The 7,518-nt window shown below is 40.1% G+C and overlaps 1 pseudogene; it reads left to right on the top strand.

Moving 5' to 3' along the window:
* Positions 1 to 2,278: 2,278 nt before the first annotated feature.
* On the top strand, positions 2,279 to 6,651 carry LOC102441852 (annotated as a pseudogene).
* Positions 6,652 to 7,518: the final 867 nt, after the last annotated feature.

Here is a 7,518-nt window from a genome sequence, read left to right as displayed (position 1 = left end):
GAAAACTAATTTAAAAATTTTGTAAATTTTGCAATACTTTCTTTTATTTTAAAAAATATTTTTATTGATTTCAGAGAGGAAGGGAGAGGGAAAGATAGAAACATGAATGAAGAGTGAGAATCATCGCTTGGCTGCCTCCTGCAAGCCCTCTCTGGAGATCAAGCCTGAAACCCAGGTATGTGCCCAGATCGGGAGTTGAACCGTAACCTCCTGGTTCATGGGTTGACGCTCAAGGTACAATCCCAAGTGATACCCACTGAACCACACAGGCCCTGCAATACTCTTTAAATCAGCAATTCAACTTCTGGGAATTAAACTACATACCTTTGAAATTGTATACTTTGAATATATATACCTTTGAAATGACATAAATGCTAAATTATCTTCTGCAACATTTTTTTAAAACAGCAAAATATTCAGAAACAATGTAAATTTTTATCAGCAGGGGTTGGTTAAAGAAATTATGGCACACCAAACAATAGAATACTCTTCAGCTGTATTTTTATTTTATTTTTATTTTATTGATTTTGGGAGAGAGAGATACTGATTTGTTGTTCCACTTATTTATGCATTCATTGGTTAATTCTTTTTTTTTTTTTTTTTAAATATATTTTATTGATTTTTTACAGAGAAGAAGGGAGAGAGATAGTTAGAAACATCGATGGGAGAGAAACATCGATCAGCCGCCTCCTGCACATCTCCCACTGGGGATGTGCCCGCAACCAAGGTACATGCCCCTGACCGGAACCAAACCTGGGACCCCTCAGTCCGCAGGCCGACGCTCTATCCACTGAGCCAAACCGGTTTCGGCCATTGGTTAATTCTTGTATGAGCCCTGACCAGGGTTGGAACCCACAACCTTGGTGTAGCAGGATGGTGCTCTAACCAACTGAACTACCCGACCAGGGCCTTTCAGCTGTGTTTCTTTTTTAAAAAAGCCTAAGAAAGCTTGCCCTGACCAGGTGGCTCAGTTAGTTGGAGCTTTGTCCTGTACACCAAAAGGTTGTGGGTTCGATCCTCAGTCATGGTGTGTTCAGGACGCAACCAACTGATCCATGTTTCTCTCTCGCTCCCTTCCTCTCTCTCTCTTAAAATCAATAAACATATCAGCTGAGGATTTTTTTAAAAAGCTAAGGAAGCTCTTTGTGCATTGATATGGCGTGATGTTCAAGACATTAAATAAGAAAAGTAGGTGTAGAACATTTATATAACACCCTATTGTTTGTATAAATTATGGCAGAAATATTTTTTTCTTACATATACATAAAATATCACTGGAAGGAGACAAGAAATTAACACTGGCTCTCACTGAAGAGGGCAAATGGAGGGTGGGGGCAAGAGTTGGAGTGAGGGTTTCCACTGCACACCATTTTATACTTTTTGAGTTCTGAAACATGAAATCATGTATAGTATTCACACATATTACATTAAAAAGAAAAAGTCTGGAAAGACACACACATATGCAAAAACAAATGATCATAACAGCAATTACCTCTGGAAGGAAGGATTGGGAAACAAGGCAGTGTCTAGGAATTTTTTGCATATTTGTCATCATCAGCATCATGTGTTGTATATTAGTTTCCTGTCATGACCGTAACTTATTCCTACAAACTAGGTAGCTATAAGAAACAGAAATTTATTCTCTCAAGGTGTTGACAGGGTTGTACTCCTTCCAAAGGGCTCTGAGGAGAATCCTTCCTTGCCTCTTCCAGTCTTGGTGGCTCCAGGCACTGGTTCTTTAGCCGTGGTTGAATGACTCCAATCTCTGTCTCCATCTTCACGTGGTCTTTTCCTCCGTCTTCCTGTGTCTTCTTCTCTTCTGTCTTTTATAAAGACACTTGTCATTGGATTTCGGGCTCACCTGGATAATCCAGGCTGAGTTTATCTTGAGATCCTTAATTATATCTGCAAAGACCCTTTTTCCAAATAAGGTCACATTCATAGGTTTCAGGGGTGAGGACATGGATATCTTTTTGAGGGTCTCTTTTCAACCCACCAAATGTTATTTTATAGATGAGGAAATTTGAGCTGAGAGAGATTAAGGAATTCAACCAAGGCAAATTAGTGCACTTCCACCATAGAGCTTTGCCCACTTGGTAAGGGCCACAGATTTTATAAAACCTCACACACTAAAAAGGTCCTGTTAGACTCTTATCATAGGTTCCTGCTGGCCTTACATTTGTATAATAAAGGGATTTCCTAGGACCACCTCTAAGAGGGCTTCTAGTTTTAGGTGCACCTTACCAAGCATCATGATATTATATTACATCATAAAATTATGGCCAACTATCTTATCGTAAGGACATTAGATACTGGAGAATTGAAACCCATGACCTCATTATTTATTTATTTACTATATTCCCTATGCTGTATTTCACATCCTATGACTGTTTTCTAACTACAGATTGGTACTTCTTAAGCCCTTCACTTTTTCACCCAGACCACCAATCCCACCTCACCTCTGGTAACTGTCATTTTGTTTTCTGCATTTATAAATCTGTTTGTTTTGTTTCTTCATTAATTTTGTTCTTTAGATTCCACATGTAAGTGAAATCAGAGGGTATTTGTCTTTTATTTCACTTAGCATAATGCCCTCTAGGTCCATCCGTGATGCTGCAACTGATAAGATTTCATTCTTTTTTATGGCTTAGTAATATTCCATTGTATATATGTACCACCACTTTTTTACCCACTCGCCTATTGATGGATAACTGGGGTTGCTTCCATGTCTTGGCTATTATTAATAATGCTGCAATGAACATAGGGGTGCTTATCTCTTTTTAAATTAGTGTTGTGGGTTTCTTCAGATAAATACCTAGAAGTGGAGTTGCTGGGTTATAAGATAGTTCCATTTTTTAATTTTTTGAGGACCCTCCTTACTATTTTCCATAGTGGCTGCACCAATTTGCAATCCCACAAACAATGCACATCTTCACCAATACTTGTTTGTTGATTTATTGGTGATATTTATTCTGACAGGTGTGAGGTGATAGCTCATGGTTTTATTTTTTTTAAATATATTTTTATTGATTTCAGAGAAGAAGGGAGAGGGAGAGAGAGATAGAAATATCAATGATGAGAGAGAATCATTGATTGGCTGCCTCCTGCATGCCCCACACTGGGAATGGAGCCCACAACCTGGGTATGTGCCCTGACTGGAATCGAACTGTGATCTCCTGGTTCATAGGTCGAAGCTCAACCACTGAGCCACACCTGCTGGGCGATATCTCATGGTTTTAATTTGCATTTCCCTGTTGGTTAATGACCTTGAGCATCTTTTAATATGTCTATTGGCCATCTGTATGTCCTCTTCAGATAGGTGTATATTCAGGTCCTCTGCCCATTTTTAACTGGATATTTTTGGGGTGTTGATTTCTTTGTAAAATTTGGATAATAATCCCTTATTGATTTATCATTGCCACCCACTGCCTTATTTTAATGAGTGAGTTCAACCTGTCTCTGTCCCACTTTTGTAACCATTTCCCTGAACAGGAACAATGCAAACTGGCTTGTGTTTCATCCTTTTTATTATTCCTAATTCACACTCCTGTGCCTATTGTGGAATGCAGGAGTGAGAGGACTGAGACACAGGGAGGCAAAATAATATAAAATCGGGATCACAATAGTCTGTATAAAAGATTTCAAATCTCCTGTGAGGGGGAGTCTACCAGGCTTTTTCATAATTCAGCTCAGAGGTGGTTCTCATGTGAACTGGCCTCATAGGGATTCTTCACCAACTTGACACATCGAACAATCATCACTATTAGGAAAAGAAACAGAAGAACAACAAAGGCAATGGCAAAGCCTTTGTCTACATCAATAGTGCTGGACAGGCTTGAATCATCCATGGGAACACATCTGTCCCGCTGTAGCTACCTCCTCAGGTAGATCTTCAGACTTGTCATATTCCTAAACAAGAGAGTATAAAACAAGTTTATTGGTTTGTATGTGTATGTATGTATTTTCTCAACAGCACTGGGTTGGCTCAGTGGATAGAGCCTGTGGACTGAAGGGTTCTGGGTTTGATTCTCATCAAGGGCACATGTCCGGGTTGTGGGCTTGATCCCCAGTAGGGGGCATGCAGGAGGCAGCCAATCAATGATTCTTTCTTATCATTGATGTTTCTATCTCTCTCCTTTCCCTTCCTCTCTGAAATCAATAAAAATATGTGTGTTTTTTTAAAAAAGAGAGAGAAATAGCAAAAAAAAAAAAGTCAGCAAGATTTATTGAAGAAGTGCTTATGAAAAATGGATAAAGTTAGTATAGGTGATGTTCAAGATATGCACACATGTAAAAGCATAAAATATCTGCAGAATTTCTCCAAAGCAAAACATGAGCAAATATGTATAACTCAGAAATCAACGGGGGCTCCCTGTCCTGCAAGATCCAGGAAAAACTGTCTTAAACATCCCAATTCTGTGTTAAGTCCAAATTTTTCTCTAAGATTTTTTCCCCCCAAATTCTAAGAGTACTTATTGTAACTGACTTGTTGTGGAGTCTAGAGATTGGCTGTATGACATTGTACCTATAGTCAATGATAATATATTGTACACTTAGAAATTCAAGAGAGTAGATCCCATGTTAAATGTTCTTAGCATAATAAAATACAATTTATAAAAAAGAAAGGAAGAAAGAGGTTGGCCAAAGCAGCCTATAGCAATAGAGAAAAGGGCAGAATTGAGATTGAATTGATCACAGAGGATTTTTTTTACTTGAGGCCCAGATATAGACCCCACAGATAGGGACCAGCCTGGTGCTAGGATGAAATTACCTTAATAGAATGTGGCTGGACGTGAACTTGGATTCAGCGTTGTAAATACTAGCCAGAGGAGGGACATTGACTCTGAGGGATGTGAAGTTATATAACTCCAGTGAGGGAACTTCTGAGGGAATCATGAAAAACCTTGAGAGGAAGAGCCCTGAATATCATTCAAGCCAAGAGAGAGAAAATGCCAAGAGATTTGCTTTGAAAAATGGCTTAATGGATCATTTGTGCAGTACTCTTTCAGAGCAGGGCATGTGCGTTATTGTGTTCCACATTTCAGCGGCTTCTCACTCCCTACATCTGTTGATATCCTTTTGGACCTACTTCCAAAATATCTCTCAAATCAATTTCTTTTTCTTTCTTTATTTTAAAAATACATTTTTATTTATTTCATAGAAGAAGGAAGGAGAAGGAAATAGAAACATCAATGATGAGAGAGAATCATTGATTGGTTGCCTCCTGCATGTCCCACACTGGGGATTGAGCCCACAACCCAGGCATGTGCCCTGATCAGGAACTGAACCCTGACCTCCTGGTTCATAGGTCTATGCTCAACCGCTAGCTGGGCCAATTGCCTTTTCTTTATGCCTTCGGTCAGCACTGTACTCTAGGCCTTCAAATGCTAGACTTCTGCAAACACTCTCTGATTTCCTGAAAACACTTTTAACCCCTCAAAACCACAAAGCAATCTTTATTTATTATTATTATTATTATTATTATTATTATTATTATTTCTAATCCTCACCCAAGGAATGAGGATATTTTTAGAGTAGAAGGAAGGGGGGGAGGGGAAGAGAGAAAGAGAAGGGAGACAGAGGGCTGAGTCTTGGGGTACTGACAGAGCTGTGGCTTGAATTTCCAGAGTTTGAGGTGGTGGGACTCATCATTCTGGCCAGGGTGCTTTTGGAAATAAGTGTTGTGGGGGCCACATGCTTGCACCAACCAAAACCTGGCGCCATTGGCACTGAAGAGTGAACACAACACAGCAGCGATATGCCATCTGCTCAGCCCTGGCTGCCTCGGCCTTCCTGCCACTGGTCATGTCTAAAGGTCATCATATTGAGGAAGTTCCTGAACTTCCTTGGGTGGCTGAAGATAAAGTTGAAGGTTATGAGAAAACCAAGGAGGTTGTTTTGCTTCTTAAGAAACTTAAGACCTAGAATGATATGTAAAAAAAGTCTATGCCTCTCAGCGAATGAGAGCTGGAGGGAAAAATGAGAAACCGTCTTTATATCCAGAGCAGGGGAACTTGCATCATCTATAATCAGGCAACGGTGTCATTAAAGCCTCCAGAAACATCCCTGGAATTACTCTGCTTAATGTAAGCAAACCGAACATTTTGAAACTTGCTCCTGGTGGGCATGTGGGCTGTTTCTGCATTTGGACTGAAAATGCTTTCCACAAGTTAGATGATCTGTATGGCACCTGGCGTAAAGCTGCCCCCTCAATAGTAACTACAACCTTCCCGTGCACAAGATGCTCAAGACAGACCTTAGCAGAATGTTGAAAAGCCCAGAGGTCCAAAGAGCCCTCCAGGCACCATGCAAAATGATTCATCGCAGAGTCCTGAAGAAGAATCCACTGAGAAACCTGAGAATCATGTTGAAGCTAAACCCGTATGCAAAGACCATGCACTGGAACAGACCAAGAACCACAAGCTCTGGGTAGATAAAGCAGCAGCAGCAGCGCTAGAAGCCAAATCAGATGAGAAGGGGGTTCCAGGCAAGAAGCCTGTGGTAGGGAAGAAAGGAAAGACAGCTATTGGTGTTAAGAAGCAGAAGAAGCCTTTGGTGGGGAAAAAGAGCTGCTGCTTCCAAGAAACCAGCAGCTGGGAAGAAGCCCACAGAAAAGAAACCCACACAGAAGAAAAGCAGCCTGCGGCATAAACGAAATTTGTTTATTCTATAAAGGTCAAATCACTTTGGACAGCTGATTTTGAATAAAAACATGATCAAAGGTAGTGAAGGGGGAAAAAAAGAAGAAGAAAGAAAGGAGTGTCAGCAGATTGGGAAAGAAAATCCAGAGGTTAGTGGATTAAACAGGAAAGGGCAGTGAGAAAATGAAGACACTAAGATTTTTAAATCATTTACGAGAAGTTCAACTAGGAAAGAAATAAGTAGAAAAGCAGCTAAATGTTTAATACAGAATCAAGTGAGAGATTCTTTTCAAAGGCAGAATAGAAATGTATTGGGGAGGAGTGTTTGGGTGCAAGTGACAGAAAAATCCACTTAAGTGAGATCAAATAATACATTAAATAATCTGTTGAATTAGGAGGGTGAAGTTCAGAGTAAGGCTAACTTTAGGTATGGTTGCATCTGCAGATTCAATCTGTTATCAGGGTCCTGCCTTTATAAGTTTATGATTTTTTTCAACCCCACCTTTCTTCTATGTTGATTGCATACACAGGCTTCCTAGCGGTAGCAAGAATGGCTCCAGCAAATCCAGACCTCATGCAGTCCCTCTTCATGTTATCCCCTCCTCCCCAATTCCAGAGGGAGAAAGAACACTTTCACATCAGTCAGGATTCTTGTTTGCAAGCAACAGAAACAGTCTCCCTTACTTAAGCAGAAAACACATTTTTAAAAATATATATATTTTATTGATTTTTTACATAGAGGAAGGAAGAGGGATAGAGAGTTAGAAACATCGATGAGAGAGAAACATCGATCAGCTGCCTCCTGCACACTCCCTACTGGGGATGTGCCCACAACCAAGGTACATGCCCTTGACCAGAATCGAACCTGGGACCCTTG

This window comes from Myotis lucifugus, unplaced genomic scaffold, assembly GCF_000147115.1.
Source record: "Myotis lucifugus unplaced genomic scaffold, Myoluc2.0 scaffold_151, whole genome shotgun sequence".
In the NCBI taxonomy this organism is placed as follows: domain Eukaryota; kingdom Metazoa; phylum Chordata; class Mammalia; order Chiroptera; family Vespertilionidae; genus Myotis; species Myotis lucifugus.
This window is presented reverse-complemented; position numbering and strand designations above follow the sequence as displayed.